General features: G+C 37.7%; 1 long non-coding RNA gene across 1 annotated transcript in view; it reads right to left on the bottom strand.

Annotated features, from left to right (window-relative positions):
• Positions 1 to 17,149, bottom strand: part of LOC132533864 (uncharacterized) — an 872,547-nt gene extending 855,398 nt beyond the window's left edge. The window contains exon 1 of the long non-coding RNA XR_009545613.1: positions 16,361 to 17,149. This is a non-coding gene — a long non-coding RNA (uncharacterized LOC132533864). The remainder of the gene's footprint in view (positions 1 to 16,360) is intronic.
• Between the last annotated feature and the right edge of the window lie 221 nt (positions 17,150 to 17,370).

The following is a 17,370-nucleotide window of genomic DNA, read 5'->3' as shown; positions in this document are numbered from 1 at the left end:
GCAGTGCTTCAATCAAAACAACAACAACCACACACACACACACACACACACACACACATGTGGGTCTAAGGCAGATGTTGAAAAAAAAAACTGCAGATGGAAAGTGAAGCTAAAGATATAAAAAACAAAGATGGGGAGTGGAATCAAGAAGTCCTAGTAAGCTAGCAGTTTGAGATGATAGTCTGAATAAATGTGAAAAACAGAAGCTGTTGCTTGCCACTGCTGTTCTTGCATCTTCTGTGAACTCCACTTTGTAAAAAAGGTGGGGGGAAATTTTTCTTAGCAAGGAAAGATCTCATTATATTATGGACTCTCAAATCCAGTAAGAGAGGATAAATATTCTTACCAGAGTGAGTAAAATATTGAGGAAAGCATGTTTTTCTAGAAATTAAGTCAGACTCAGGGAGGCGATAATGAACTTTTTTTTCCTTTCATGCCAATTTCTGAATCTCAAAGTTCTGCTTTCACCAGGGCAATATCAAGGTGTCTGGGGCTGGGTGGTGGCACACTTGGTTGAGCACACATGTTACAATATGCAAGGACCAAGGTTTGAGACCCCAGTCCCCACCTGCAGGGGGAAAGCTTTGTGAGTAGTGAAACAGTGTTGCAGGTGTCTCTCTGTTTCTCTCTCCACTTTCCCTCTGAATTTCTAGCTGTCTCTATCAAATAAATAAATAAATAAAAATTTAAAAGCAACATTTTTATTTGCTTCCCCTCTTTTTGTTGCCTATGTTGTTTTATTGTTGTTGCAATTATTATTATTGTTGATATTGATGTTGTCATTATTGGATAGGACAGAGAGAAATCAAGAGAGGAGGGGAAGACAGAGAGGGGGAGAGAAAATAGACACATGCAGACCTGCTTCACTGCCTGTGAAGCGACTCCCCTGCAGATGGAGAGCTGGGGGCTCAAACCAGGATCCTTATGAAAAATTAAAAGAGAGAGAGTCAAGGTTTCATGGAAGCTGAAAGAGGGTAGATGATCATCTACTGCCCACTGAGGCTGATAAAAATGACCAAATAATCAGTCTATGTGGCTTCCTCTTGATGGGCAAAACTTCTGAGATTTCTTTTTTTTTTTTTTTAACTGTTGTAGCTATCATTATTCTTGCTTTTATTGATGTCATTGTTGTTGGATAAGACAGAGAGAAATGAATAGAGGAGGGGAAGACAGAGAGGGGGAGAGAAAGACAGACACTTGCAGACCTGCTTCACCACTTGTGAAGCAACTCCCCTGCACGTGGGGAGCTGGGGCTCAAACCGGGATCCTTAATGCCTGTCCTTGCGCTTTGCGCCACCTGTGTTTAACCCACTGCGCTACTGCCCGACTTCCCCGGGACTTCTTCAGATAAGATGGACTGAACAAATTTAGAACTGACTTCAAGTAGTCTGCTTCTTGCTTCTCCTACATCCTTACTTTGAAAACAGTTAACAAGCAAAGAAAATTGATATCCTACGAAACTACCTGGCAAATCTATAAATTTATTGCTATGTTACTATCATTCTGCTGGCTTGAGAGAGAAAGAAAGTACTATCTATCCACAGTCCAGAAAGTGTCTCTCATATTGCTAAGAACACAAAACTACAGAAATGGTTCAAAGACTGTAAGGTCAGAGAACAGCTTTTCTATCAACTCTGCATGATGTGTTAAGTGCTGTTCCATTCTGAGGTGGCAGTTCATAAGACATGCTCCCCTATAGAACATACTATTAGAGAAGTTTGAATCATCTGTTTCTCTGACACACCATATGTATAAAGTGCTAGCTCCTCTTCCAGATGACAGAAAATGGACAAATTCTGATCTTGATGAGGAAAAGGTCAGAACACTAGATAGATCTGGTCTTTGTATATATCTTGATTTCCTAGCTCTTTGTAGAAATCACTGGGGACGGGGGAGGAGATAGGAGTACACAAAGTTCCTTTAGGTTAAAAAATATATGTGATAGAAAAACAAAAAAAATGAGTAGAGAAACATTTGAAAGGCAACAGGGGGGAAAATGGAGAATATAGTGCATAATTTTAAGTTTCTGGGAAGCAGAGGTCTGAGAATGGAAAGAATCAAAGCACCTGGGTTCTGTTGCCAGCTGCAATCAGGCAGATACCACATGCTGCATGTAATGACTCCTGATCTCGAGCAAATCGTAAGTTGCATGAAGATCAGTTCTCTCATCTGTATCCTAAAAATAATGATACTTCCTTATTTTTACAACTGTAAAATTTCTAAGCATCCTACCACATTGTAGTGTGAAACAGAAGATAACTACTGTGCTAGTTTTATGATTTTTTAAAAACAGAACCTACCAGGTCTTTATTATTTTTCTGCCAACAAATGACTAATGCATTTCTTTACTATGTTCATACTGATATAGGCACTGATATATGCACCACCTTAATTACTACTAATTCTTCTAGAGAAATATTATTGTTAAGTACAGTTACAAATAAATTTAGGTTCTGGTTTCTCTCAATATTCTCCATCTATAAATCCCTCCTGGGTAATTACCTTTTCAGAACTGGTTCTGAAGTCTATGCAGCCTTGTTAGATTAGTTTCTCTTCTGTTCGTGTAACATCGGTGATGATATATTAATATATCAGGACAGTTAAATTATCTATAACTTTATATCCCATGCTATAATATAATGTTAGGTTGTGGTCAAAATCAGGATACATTTTTGTACAGAAAAACATAGAAAAAGACTTCGTGACAACAACCCAATATAATAATAAACCCAGTAGATATTCAATTAAAATATGCTGAATGAATGGCCTCTCAGAATGACCACAGGAGGCTAATGTGGTAGCTCATCTGGTAGAGTGTACATGTTACCATGCACAAGGACCTGGGTTTCAGCATCTGGCCACAAGATAGAAGAACTTGCTGGGGAGAAGCTTTACAAGTGACAGAGCAGTGCTGAAGTGTCTCCCTTTATTTCTGTGTCTCTGTCTCCCTATCTCTTTTTATCTCTCACCCTACATCTAAAAAAAAATTATCATAGGGAATAATGGAGTTGTGGAGGAACCAAGTCCCAAGTCCCAGCAAGAACCCTGGTAGGAGGGAAGAAAATGACCACAGAAAGAAAAGACTGCATTATTCACATGGAAAGCATCCCTGAGAACTCTCAATCATTTATGCAGGAGATCTTGACATAGACCCATGACAGAATTCTGTATATAACACACACACACACGCACACACACACACACAAACACACACACACATGCCCTGAATAAAAAAGGGTTTCAACCAAGGATAGGCAAGGACATTACATAATGATTAGAGGATCAATCAGCCAAGAAGTCTTAACAATTATTAACATCTATGCACCCAATGAGGGACCATCTAAATACATTAAACACCTACTAAAAGAAATTCAAAAATACATCAATAGTAATACAATAATAGTGGGAGACTTCAATACCCCACTCTCACACTTAGACAGATCAACAAAGCAGAGAACCAATAAATATACAAGAGAATTGAATGAAGAGATCGACAGACTAGACCTCTTGAAAATTTTCAGACTCCTCCACCCCCAAAAACTGGAATACACCTTCTTTTAAAATCCACATGACACATACTCAAGGATAGACCACATGTTAGGCCACAAAGACAGCATCAATAAATTCAAGAGCATTGAAATCATCCCATGTATCTTCTCAGACCATAGTGGAGTAAAACTAACATTTGACAACAAACAGAAAATTATTAAAAGACACAGAATTTGGAAACTAAACAACATGCTCCTTAAGAACCACTGGGTCAGAGACTCACTCAAGCAGGAAATTCAAATGTTCCTGGAAACTAATGAAAATGAAGACACAACCTATCAAAATATTTGGGACACAGCTAAAGCAGTACTGAGAGGGAAACTTATAGCCATACAATTACATATTAAACACCAAGAAGAAGCTCAAATGAACGACCTTACTGCACACCTCAAGGACTTAGAGGAAGAGGAACAAAGGAACCCTAAAGCAACCAGAAGGACAGAAATCACTATAGTTAAAGCAGAAATAAACAAAATCGAAAATAAAAGAACCATACAAAAGATCAATGAAGCCAAATGTTGGTTCTTTGAAAGATTAAACAAAATTGACAAACCCCTAGCCATACTCACTAAACAAAAAAGAGAGAAGACTCAAATTAATAGAATTGTAAACGATGGAGGAGATGTCACAACTGACACCACAGAAATCCAGAGAATCCTGCAACACTTCTATAAAGAAGTATAGGCCACCAAGCTTGAGAATCTGGAAGAAATGGAACAATTCCTAGAAACATATGCCCTTCCAAAACTGAACCAAGAAGAACTACAAAATCTAAATGCACCAATCACAGACAAAGAAACAGAAACAGTTATTAAGAATCTTCCCAACAACAAAAGTCCTGGACCAGATGGCTTCACAAATGAATTCTACAAGACATTCAAGAAACAGTACCCATACTTCTTAAGCTTTTCCATAAGATTAAAGAAACAGGAATACTCCCTTCCACCTTCTATGAAGCCAACATCACCCTGATACAAAAAGCTGATAGGGACACAACAAAAAAGGAAAACTACAGACCAATATCTCTGATGAACATAGATGCCAAAATATTAAACAAGATCTTGGCCAACCGGATACAGCAACATATCAAAAAGATTGTTCATCATGACCAAGAGAGATTCATCCCAGGAATGCAAGGTTGGTTCAACATCCGTAAGTCAATCAATGTCATTCACCACATCAATAAAAGCAAAGCCAAAAACCAAATGATTATCTCAATAGATGCAGAGAAAGCCTTTGACAAGATGCAACACCCATTCATGCTCAAAACTCTACAAAAATGGGAAATTCCTCAAGATAGTGGAGTCTATATATAGCAAACCTACAGCCAACATCATACTCAATGGACAGAAGTTGAAAGCATTCCCCCTCAGATCGGGGACTAAACAGGGCTGTCCACTGTCACCATTACTCTTCAACATAGTATTGGAAGTTCTTGCCATAGCAATCAGGCAAGAGAAAGAAATCAAAGGAATATAGATTGGAAGGGAGGAAGTCAAGCTCTCATTATTTGCAGATGATATGATAGTATACATAGAAAGACCTAAAGAATCCATCAGAAAATTACTGGAAGTTATTAGGCAATATAGCAAGGTATCAGGCTACAAATCAATGTAGAAATATCAGTGAAATTTCTTTATGCAAACACTAAATCTGAAGAAGAAGACATCCAGAAATCACTCCCATTTACTGTTTCAGCAAAATCAATCAAATACCTAGGAATAAGGTTGACCAAAGAAGTGAAAGACTTGTATGCTGAAAACTATGAGTCGCTACTCAAGGAAATAGAAACTGATACCAAGAAATGGAAAGATACCCCATGCTCATGGATTGGAAGAATAAATATCATCAAAATGAATATTCTCCCCAGAGTCATATACAAATTTAATGCAATACCCATCAAAGTTCCACCAAGCTTATTTAAGAGAATAGAACAAACACTACAGTCATTTATCTGGAACCTGAAAACACCTAGAATTGCCAAAACCATCTTAAGGAAAAAAACAGAAATGGAGGCATCACACTCCCAGACCTTAAAATATATTATAAAGCCATCATCATCAAAACAGCATGGTACTGGAACAAAAATAGGCACACAGACGAGTGGAACACAATTGAAAGCCCAGAAATAAATCCCAACACCTATGGGCATCTATCTTTGATAAGGGGGCCCAAAGGATTAAATGGAAAAATGAGTCTCTATTCAATAAATGATGCTGGGAAAACTGGGTTGTAACATGCAGAAGAATGAAATTGAACCACTTTATCTCACCAGAAACAAAAATCAACTCCAAATGGATCAAAGACCTACATGTCAGACCAGAAACTATCAAATACTTAGAGGAAAACATTGGTAAAATACTTTCCCACCTTCACCTCAAGGACATCTTTGATGAATCAAACCCAATTGCAAGAAAGACTAAAGCAGAAACAAACCAATGGGACTACATCAAATTGAAAAGCTTCTGCACATCCAAAGAAACTATTAAACAAACAGAGAGACTCCTCACAGAATGGGAGAAGATCTTCACATGCCATACATCAGACAAGAAACTAATCACCAAAATATATAAAGAGCTCAGCAAACCTTGCACCAAAAAGCAAATGACCCCATCCATAAATGGGCAGAGTATATGAACAAAACATTCACTACAGAGGAGATCCAAAAGGCTAACAAACATGAAAAACTGCTCTAGGTCACTGATTGTCAGAGAAATGCAAATTAAGACAACACTAAGATACCACCTCACTCCTGTAAGAATGGCATACATCAAAAAGGACAGCAGCAACAAATGCTGGAGAGGATGTGGGGACAGAGGAACCCTTTTACATTGCTGGTGGGAATGTAAATTGGTCCAGCCTCTGTGGAGAGCAGTCTGGAAAACTCTCAGAAGGCTAGACATGAACCTTCCATATGATCCAGTAATTCCTCCTGGGGTTATACCCCAAGGACTCAATAACCCCAACCAAAAAGAGGTATGTACTCCTATGTTCATAGCAGCACAATTCATAATAGCTAACACCTGGAAGCAACCCAGGTGCCGAAAAATAGATGAGTGGCTGAGAAAGCTGTAGTATATATACACAACGGAATACTATGCAGCTATAAAGAACAATGAACCCACGTTCTCTGACCCATCTTGGACAGAGATAGAAGGAATTATGTTAAGTGAAATAAGTCAGAAAGATAAAGATGAGTATGGGATGATCCTACTCATCAACAGAAGTTGAGTAAGAAGATATGAAAGGGAAACTAAAAGCAGTACCTGATAAAATTGTAAGTAGGGCACCAAAGTAAAAACCCAGTGGTGAGGGGTAGACATGCAGCTTCCTGGGCCATTGGGGAGGTGGGAGTGGGCGGGATGGATGGGTCACAGTCCTTTGGTGGTGGGAATGTTGTTTATGTACACTCCTAGCAAAATGTAGACATATAAATCAGTAGTTGTTTAATATGAGAGGGGGAAAATCAATTGTATGTCTCAAAGTTTTTCAAAACACAAACTGAATCTTTTTTATATAGGCTGTGTATTTGATATGCGGACTCTTTCAAAAGCCTAGACCAAGTAGATTAGAAGCATCCAATAGCACAGCTATATACAAGATACTGGATACTGTACAGAAAACCATAACAAAAGGACTTTTCAAAGTTAATCCAATTAACAAATAATGTAACATTAACTATCGATTGTCTTTTTGACCCCTAAGACAGCAGGAACCTCACATTTCCACTATAGAGCCTCTACTTCCCCCAGTCCTGGAACCCTTGGATAGGGCCCACTTTCCCGTATGCATCTCCCAATCCATACCAAATAATATTGCATCCGCCAATCACAACCTAACCAACGCAACGATTGCCACCTCAACATGCTTCACCTCAGACTGTGTCCAGAGACTTCACGAGTGGAATGACAACCCTTCAGCTTCATTACTCGGGTGAGACCTTTCCTTTTATAGTACACTCTAATTTCATCTCAGGTGGTTCACTTTCTAACAAAGTCCCATAACCTAGATATACACCAGTTTCTGTGTGAGAGAGCTTATGTTCACACGTATCCATAAACTACTGCAAAATATATATCTGAAAGCAGAAGTACACTAGAGTTTGCAGTGAGTACCCCCCTAACACTTCCTCTCCACTATTCCAAGCTTTGGGTTCATGATTGCTCAACAATTTGTTTGGCTTCGTATGTTAACTCTCTTTTCAATCACCAGGTTCCAGATGCCACCAGGATGCTGGCCAGGCTTCCCTGGATTGAAGACCCCACTAATATTTCCTGGAGCTCAGCTTCCCCAGAGACACACCCTACTAGGGAAAGAGAGAGGCAGACTGGGAGTATGGACCGACCAGTCAACGCCCATGTTCAGCGGGGAAGCAGTTACAGAAGCCAGACCTTCTACCTTTTGCAACCCTCAATGACCCTGTGTCAATGCTCCCAGAGGGATAGAGAATGGGAAAGCTATCAGGGGAGGGGGTGGGTTATGGAGATTGGGTGGTGGGAATTGTGTGGAGTTGTACCCCTCCTACCTTATGGTTTTGTTAATTAATCCTTTCTTAAATAAAAAATAATAATTTAATTTAAAAAAAGTTATTATTAGAAATATATTGACAATTATAGCCCAATATTAAAATTCAATCAGTTTACTAATTTGAACCTTAAGTGCTTTTTTCGAAGGTATACCTCAGAACTGAAGCCTATTCATTAGAAAGTTTGAGACAAAATGTTAAATTCTTAACAGTAGCCTAGGTTCCTTGGCAGATGACACATCCTGAGCAGAAGTCTTTTTTTCATTTGAAAAAAAAAAAGCTGAATGAAGTTATTCTTTTCTTTCTATATCTATATTAAGTATGTTTATTGTCACTACATGTGGTGAATATCTCCAACAGGAAAATACACTAGTAAAACCATCCACTGTGTTACCAATCACTTACCTATTTTTCAGATTTCCAGGAAAGAGTTTGCCTTTATTAAGCAACTTCTCAAAATGCTTACACTTCACACTTATTTTTCACTCAGTCATCCCCACATTTGCCTCAATATGTATGGAAAACTTTTCTCTACTGAAAAACCTCTCAGACTCAATGTTTATTAGGATCCAAGGAAACATTATTATAAGTTTTTAACTCCAACCATACTTTTCCAAAGAAGTATATCTCATGTTACTGTGTATTTACTTTATCCTCATGTGTGAGTCATACACACAGCATAAATAAAAAAACACAAGGCCCACCTGTTTGAGTGGATGTGTTATTATGCTCAAAGGCTGACACCTAAGACCTTGATGGCTACCTGCAGGAGACAGGGATGGGGGGGGAGACTTCACAAGAGGTGAAACAGTGCCTCAGGTGTCTCCCTTTATATATACCCCTTGAGTTTTTTTCTCTATCCTATCAAACAACAACAACAACAATATATATATATGTATATATACATATATATATATAATAAAACTCAAATGGTTCTATATTAAAAAAAACTTTAACCACAGATCCTTTACACACATGCACACACACACACACACACACGCACACGCACACGCACACACACAGGCACAGACACACACAAAGAGCTAGAACATCAAATGCTGATGAAAATATCAATAAATTATCTGCATTATGTCCCCAAACTAGGGGGAATTTGTAGGATAGGAACAACTGTGGAGTTGATGTTTTCTTTTCTTCTCTAGCAGTATAAAGTGGAAGGAAGATTTTACTCCTTCCTCTATCAGGAAAGTTTTCAAACTGTGACCCTTTCTGCTGTTTACAGCCAAACATTGAGCTGTTGTCCCAAGCTCACAACATTTTAGAGTCTGAGTTATGAAAGAATTCTTGGACTCAGGAAATTGGTTCTCTTTCTTTGTTTTCTCTAGTCTTCCTTGAATGCTCTGTGCCAAATCACTCCTTTTTTCCATCAACATGTATCCCACTGACATCAATACTGCTGAAAGATAATTTTCCTCTTTTCTTTTATATTTGTATGGCCAGGCTGATACATACTAGCTTTTCTGTTAATTCATGTGAGATAAAATTTGTATAACCTCTGATACTATGGAATATAAAAAGATTTATAAGCAAATTGAGATTGCTAGATTATTATCATAATTAGTACAATAACTACTAATTAGTTATAAGTAAATAAATACAATTATTAATATACTAATATTTTTAAGCAACAACTAAACTCCAGTCTGTAGTCTAGGTTATTTGTGTTATTTTCCTTAATACTTTTATAACAACCTTGCAAGGGTAGATAAGGAAATTTGATTACAAAAATAATATGCACAAAGTTATAGGACTAAATGAATTGATAAGATTGTCATGCCAACATTTGTCTTACTTTGTTTGGAAAATTAAACTACCACGAGACAGACAGGTACTACGCTTAATGTAAATTCTACAAACCTGGCCTGGTATTACTTACTCTATGTTGTTACAGAGTAGAGTTTTGTTTCTTTGTCCCATTCTCTAAAACTCTAGAAATGTATTACCATTTTCAATATCTATGATGTCATGACAGTCTAGTAAAATGTAAATACTTAAAGTAAGAAATCCGACTATAATTGTGAATGCTTCCAGAGAGGAGATCAATCTGACATTGGTAAGATGCCATGTCAATGGATCCAATGGGTTCCGCTCAGGGAGGTGAATACTTCAGAGTATTAAGAATACTTCTTAAGAATACTTCAGAGTATTCTTAGAGACACTAAACATTCAGAACACATTTCCCTACTGATAGAGTGAATTGTATAAAAGGAGACATATTCATTTGATTCACTTTTGAAGAAGATCCGCTGTATGCAGAGATTTATGTGAAGTAATAAATTTAAAATCTAAAAATATTTTTTAAAGCTGTATAGGAAAGTATTGAAGCTTTGAAGTAAGTCAGAATTTGGGTCAGAGAATGAATCATCTTCTGCTGAGCTTCTAATATAAGAGTAAAAACAAAATTGATATTTTTAAAACATAAGTAAATCTACATTGTTTACCACAGTGCCTAGCACATTGAACACATGTGCTGATCTAATGATAGAATTAATTATAATCTATTATACTGCCTTGATGCATGCTGGCAATATTATTTGTAGAATGCTACACAGGGGATTTCTTCAGGATAGTGCAAGGCTTCAATCACAAAGCCTGATGCCTGAGGCTATGGCAGTGGTCAGTGAATTTGTCTTTGTTATTCTGACCATTTGACATCTCTTTTATCTTTCTTCCTTTACTAAATTTGGACTATGAGGATGGGGACCTTAAAATGCAGGAAACATGTAGACTGTCTCCCTCCATAGTCATAAAACAGATTTTTTCCCACTCATTACATGGACAGAAAGAATCAACAGTCTGAAGGACAAAACCCTGCTTCCTTAATGTCTGCGGAAAGGCTGACTTTGCAGAACAGAAATACCTGGGTCAAGTGGTACTAGCTGTGCAGAGTTAGCAAAGCAGAATTGGACTCATCCCTGACAGCTCAGCTCAGCTACATTAATAGGAACAGGGATTTTTACATCTTTTGTAATAAATTCTTGAACCAAATAAAGGTCATACACAATGGCAGAGTCTTACATAGGTCATACTCTGGCAGATAAATCTAATTCTGTGTAACTATCAAGTTCAAATTCCAGGGACCAGTCTTGAAGACTGTAGCATGCTCCATTCAAATATATAAATTGTAGCACAAAAAATAATAATCTTTTGACATTCTCCATAGTAAATTACCAGTACGTGTCCCTTGTATGTGTTTAATCAATATGCATTATTTTCATTGACTGTGAACAAAATAAGATGTTAGATAAAGAACAATGTTAACACTATTGCTGACATCTGAATTGTACTTCTGTAACTATGGATGGGTACACATAATTCTCACAATTTACATGTAGTATCATCTTGGAAATTGTAAATATAAGTGAGATGACATCTGGAAAGGGCACTCTGGCTACTCTGAGGAAGGATCTGAGGTAACCATGGAACATGAAATGGGCTGATTTACAAAAATATATATTTGTCTCTTCAGTTTTCAGATTACATCTGGGACTTTGCCTACATGTATAAACTATCATCAAAACTCACTGAATATTTCTAATTCTTAAGCCAGATGAAAATGGAAGAGAAACTGCATATGAATGATCTCAGAAGTTCCAATTTTGTTTTAACAGTCTACCAAACACTACATCTTTTATTCACTCATGACAGAAACCCTTTGGATGAGTCATGATTATTTTGCAGATTAGAAACGTAAGGCTCTAAGAGATTTGGAACCTTATTTCTGTTCAATCCCAAACCAGTGTATACTATTACCATATTTTCTGGTATAATTATCTCCAACTCAGCTTTTAATTGTGCTCTGTCTCTCAAATGTAACCGAGTCTGATAATTATAATGCTCTATATTATAAGTGAATATCTTATTGACACAACTTTCAAGTTTAACTCAAATTTTAGACAATAGCCTCTTTGTGGACTGGGATTTTCTAGTTTTTCAAGTTCTAGAATATTTGTGTATTTACATAAAAGGGCCAGAGTAGTTAGTCTTTCTTGTCCATTATTGATACCCAATACTAATGGACTACAGTGGATACAACTTCTCTATTTATGAATCTACCTTACACTTGCTATATTGCAATTGTCAATTATTTGCTTGTGTGCATTGTCCATATGCATGTGCACATGTGTGTATACACATACACACACACACACACACACACACACATACCACATACACACTTAACTAAGAATATAAAAAATAGAAAAAACTATCAAGGGGTATAATCAGTGCACTTGAGAAAATATCCAAAATATAACATTGCAAATGTTGGTCACTCTCATCACCCATCATGAAGAAAAGACCAGTTCTACTTAAACAATTTAAGTTGAATGATAATGTATGACTCATTCTATAAAGTTCTGAACCATATATACAGTCATCATTGTAATTATACCTTATATTTCTACAGCAATGTAGAATGACTGACTTAATTCTGTAATATTTCATCACAATCATCATGGCAATACTATGATCTCAGAATGCTGATTTCCATACTAGATAGGGGAAAAACTGAGGCTCTGAGATCTTGAGTGACTTATTAACCACATTAAGCAGCACTATCAATGATTCAATGGGATTGTCTTGAGTTTCAAACCCATTGTTCCTTTCTACCTAACCTGACTTCAACCATAGATTTCTCCCTCTCAGCATCTGATCTATGACTATGGAGTGATTCCCAATAATGAAAGACTGCTGAATGAGTTGATTTAGTCCATCCTAATGCACCTGTCTTATTCATACTTCAATTAATCTAACCCATTATTTTTTGTAATGTGCTAGGGGACCCTGAGAAATTAACTTTAATTGATAGAGAATTATGTGCATGTGCACACACACAAGCACACACACACACACACACACACACACACACACACACACACACACACACGCATCTGAAGCATCTGTCATCAGAAAGCATATCCTATACTGCAAAAGCCTGCATTTTCTGCTAGAGTCTGATGTTCTCATCTATTAGTATTACCTCCAATGTCAGCCTCAGCTCTGGAGTTAACACATAGCTCCAGGCTGTTGTAATGACTCAGCAATCAAAATTTCAAGTTCAGTATCCCTGGTCCTCACCCACCTCCAGGGCCAGAGCTCCAAGAGCTCCTATTTTGCTCTTCAACTTACAGGGGGATGTTTCTGGCTTCTTTCAAAGGTTCTCAGTAGCTGACTTTCCAGCTGTCAACTCTGTTTGTTACAGAAGGAAAGAGCCATTCATGTGTTAAGTGCCCTGAGTCTTAAAACATAGAAACACACTGGAGAATGTTGGGTCTGGTTGACTCACTTGAGGCAAAGACCCAAAGAAAGGCTGGTCAACTGACTGGAACTAAACAGAGAAGGAATTGTAATTTCCTTTCTTCTTCACAAATATACTCAAAACAACCATTTACCAATTCTAAAAATACATCTCAATGTCTATTATATCTGGGAACTTCAGCCTTTCCTTTGTCAATTCTGACATGTTGCCTATATTAAAATAGAAAATTCTCTTCCTCCTTCCTTCTCTTCAATATCTCTCTCCTCTCTCTCTTCCCTCTCCCTTCTCTTCTTCTCTTTCTCTCTCTCTCTCTCTCTCTCTTTCCCACCCCCTCTCTCTGTTAGAACTTACTAAGCAAGAAAACCTACCTTGCTAACTCCACAACACTATTTCAAACAGAGCTGGAAAAGTCAAAAGATGGCCATGAATCTGGAGCCAGTTCCGAATGAAAGCTGTTTGCCCTTGCTCTGATCTGATATTAAAGATGAAAGTTACAGTTGCTCAAACACCATCAGGAACCCTTGAGATACCTGAGAGATGTTTTTGCTCATTGCATAAGTTGTAAGCAGAAACTACTGAGTTGGCTTATCCCCCAATTCTATTATTAGTCAGAAATAAGTTATAATGAAAGTGTTGCTATCACCAGAAGATTCCTCATTAGAATTATTAAATCTCAAATAAACAAAAAGTCAAGATGTTCTCCTAAATGCTGTTAAAAAATGATGCTGAAGATAATCTATGCAATTACATTTTTATTAACATCACCAGTCTAAATACACTGGGTGAGGATATGAACGGGAGAGTCAACAGTCAAAACTAAATAGCGTCAATAGAAAGAGACACTACTTTGCCAACTTCTTGAGCATTTTCAGGGAGTTTATTTTATTTTGCTTATTTATTTATTTTAGTCAGTGTTCTTAACACAAAACAGATGACATGAAATACAATCCCCCATACCTGGTAGTGGTTACTAAAATCTGCAAGTTAATGAAGAGCTAACTAACCTAAAGAATGAAGGTTGTCCAGGCTGGTTATGTAGGAACATCTAATCCCCTGACATAACCCACTGGCACATGGCCCACGAGAACCCTGCTCTCTCCTTAGAACAGTAAACTTTGGGTTTATACATGTATATTATGTCACATGCCTTCATGTTTCATGAGTTCCAGTGGCTTTTCTTCACGATGAAAATTAAATTTTAGTTGGGATTTTTTCCTATATTCATGTCATTGGAAAATGAGAAAAACTGACCTTTTTAAGAAGGAAAATGTAACTGGGATGAAATTATACTAAACAGAAATAGTGGACAAGAGAGAAATATCATAGATTATATGAGCAGGAAGAAGTTTGCTCGCAGTTTTTTTTTTCTTTCTTTCTTTTAACCAAAAGCATTGTGTGGAGAACATATTCATTACTAGATGGAATTGGGGGGGTGTCATCTATTAGCAACCACCCCTCAACTGCTTCTTTGACACAATTACAGCAAACACATTATATAGACAAAAGGGACAGTTTATGGTATAATCTTTTTGTTTTCCCATTTTATTGAACAGTTGAGGTCTTCCAGGAAAATCCTTTAAAAGAAATGTTGATAATATTTTAGGTATGAGTCTGACATCTCTCAGTGTGTGCTCTCACAAGTTTTTAACCTAGTCAACAGCCTCTGAATAAGTTTCTTAGGTGATAATTGTTTCCTACTTTCTATCCATCTACAGATGTCAATACCTGGAGAGAAAGATCCATCCATGCTTTCCTCTGCCTAGTTAACATACCTGTCACCTCTTCCACAAACATACTGACAGTAAAAATTTTGAGTTGGCTAACATTCCCAGAAATATCACCATTTCCTTTAGGATAAACCATCTATATGCGTAAACTAAAGAACACTAAAGCTGTATTGCTTCCACTGGGGGTCTCAGCATTTTAGAACTATATTTACAAGTAATTTTCACTTCTGAGACACTAAGTGATGCCAATGCAGAGATAAAAAAATAATACAGATACAGAAACACAGATGCTATCACAATGAAATGGCATTTTTCTTTAATTAAATAATCCTGGAGTGGTAACAGGTAAAATATTATCTACATTTCATTTTGTAAGAGAGAGAAGAGATGGGAGGGAGGAAGCACAGCAAACCACTATGAATACTGAACCCTTCATTCATTGCCTGAGTTAGGCAAGATCTTTGATGAAAGTCACCTGAATTTCTGATGCCTTCTGCTAGCTTTTACAGCCAATCTTAGACAATTAAGAGCAATTTGCAACCACTTTCCTTCTCTTGGGACCACACAGGGTAAGGGGATGTTCCAAATGAGAGATACTAGTCTTAACAAGGGGTCGCTGCTTTCAGAAAGGTTAATGAGTTGTGATAGCATGAGAATCAAGGAAAGAAGAGAGGTTCAAAATACTAAACAATTTCCACTTTGTTCTCATTTGCTCCAATTAAGAACTGGTGAAGCAGCTTTTCTATATACTCCACATTAGCCAGTCTTCATAAACAGATTTAACTATTCAAGAGAAAAAAAATAAGTGCTGTGGACAAAAAAGAAAAAAGTCTACTATTAAGTTATAAAAGTCTAAGCCCCCACCTTAAGTCTTTAAGCAGACACACACTTTTATCTATAACTCAGAGCCTCTACCAGTAGTGTTTCTGATATATAATGTGCATATGTATGTATATATATATAATTATATGTACAATTTAGAGTATTTCAAAGAGAGAAGGCATCTCTTTTCTTCCAGTTTTCATAGATACAGAATTCACTGTAAAGATATTAGATAAATAAGAGGCACGCAAATGAGAGGAAGGATGAGGGAGGGCTATACGAATGGAAATAATCTACTTGGCATGAATATAGCCCAAAATGCCACACACTGTGTTCTGAGCATTACAACCTCCAAAAATGCACTCAGAAACTGCTCATGGATCTAGCTGAAATACAAGCAGGAGAGCACAAACATTTCAAGAAAACAAGGACTAAGATCTAAGTAGTCCCATGACTTACCTTCTCTATGGATCCTCAAAGTTCACCAAGGAAAACATTTCAATCCTCTAGTTTGTCTTGTACTACTCTATGTTTCTTTTCTTCTTTTTATTTAAAGTCTCATAGAAGAGAAACATTCAATTTCCAAAGGTTCCATTTATATGATCTTCCAGCACCAGCATGAAAAAAAAAAAAAAGAAGAAGAAAAAGAAGAAGGAAAGAAAGAAAAACGTGTCCAAGAGACTCCGCCAAAAAGTAAGCCAAAAACTCATCAAAGGCAAAAAGAGAAGGGGGGAGTGGGAAGGAAAGGGGGTGGTCAAAGCTAGGGGGCCACAGACTGAGCCCAAATACTCAGAAATTATTTTCATGCTGTTGAAATCTACTGTACGATATACCTGCTTTGCTTGTCACACACACACACACACACACACACACACACACACAACATCCTCTTTCACGCACAAGCAGGCACCCGGCAGGCACTCACAAAAACATACAAACACACACTCACACAAACCAGTGTAATGAAAACTGTCAGTAGTAACCTCCAATAGCGGCTGTGTGCTGCAGATGGAACAGCTGACTGTTGTTACCTTCCCAGATCAGTGTAGGATCAAAAGAGCATCCAAAATCAGGGGGTGAAGGGAAAGGGGGGGGAGAGACTAGGTAGATTCCAGATCCCTCTCCCCCAGGCAGATTCATCAAGCTGGGAGCGGGTTAATCAGCAGAGGTGTCTGCTTGCAGGGTGCCCGGGATTATGGCAAGGTTATTAATCTTGATGTGCTGCATCCCCCACCCCCAACACTCGGCAGCCTGCATTGAGCTGATTGCCAGAGCTGTGTCTGTCCCTGTTCTACTGCATTTTGCTCAGCCCTCTGATGCTGCAAGTGAGACACAGTGGAGGCAAGAATACTAATAAGGTGGTTAGCTACAGTTTCTTCAAGGCAGCCGGCATGCGGTACAGTAAATGTGTACTTCTCAGTGCTCTGTGTATGTGCCTGCATGTCTGCAGGGAGGGTAGTGAATCCATC

Source organism: Erinaceus europaeus, chromosome 17, assembly GCF_950295315.1.
Source record: "Erinaceus europaeus chromosome 17, mEriEur2.1, whole genome shotgun sequence".
NCBI classification, from domain to species: domain Eukaryota; kingdom Metazoa; phylum Chordata; class Mammalia; order Eulipotyphla; family Erinaceidae; genus Erinaceus; species Erinaceus europaeus.
Note: the sequence above shows the minus strand (reverse complement) of the source record. Positions and strands in the feature narration are given on the sequence as shown.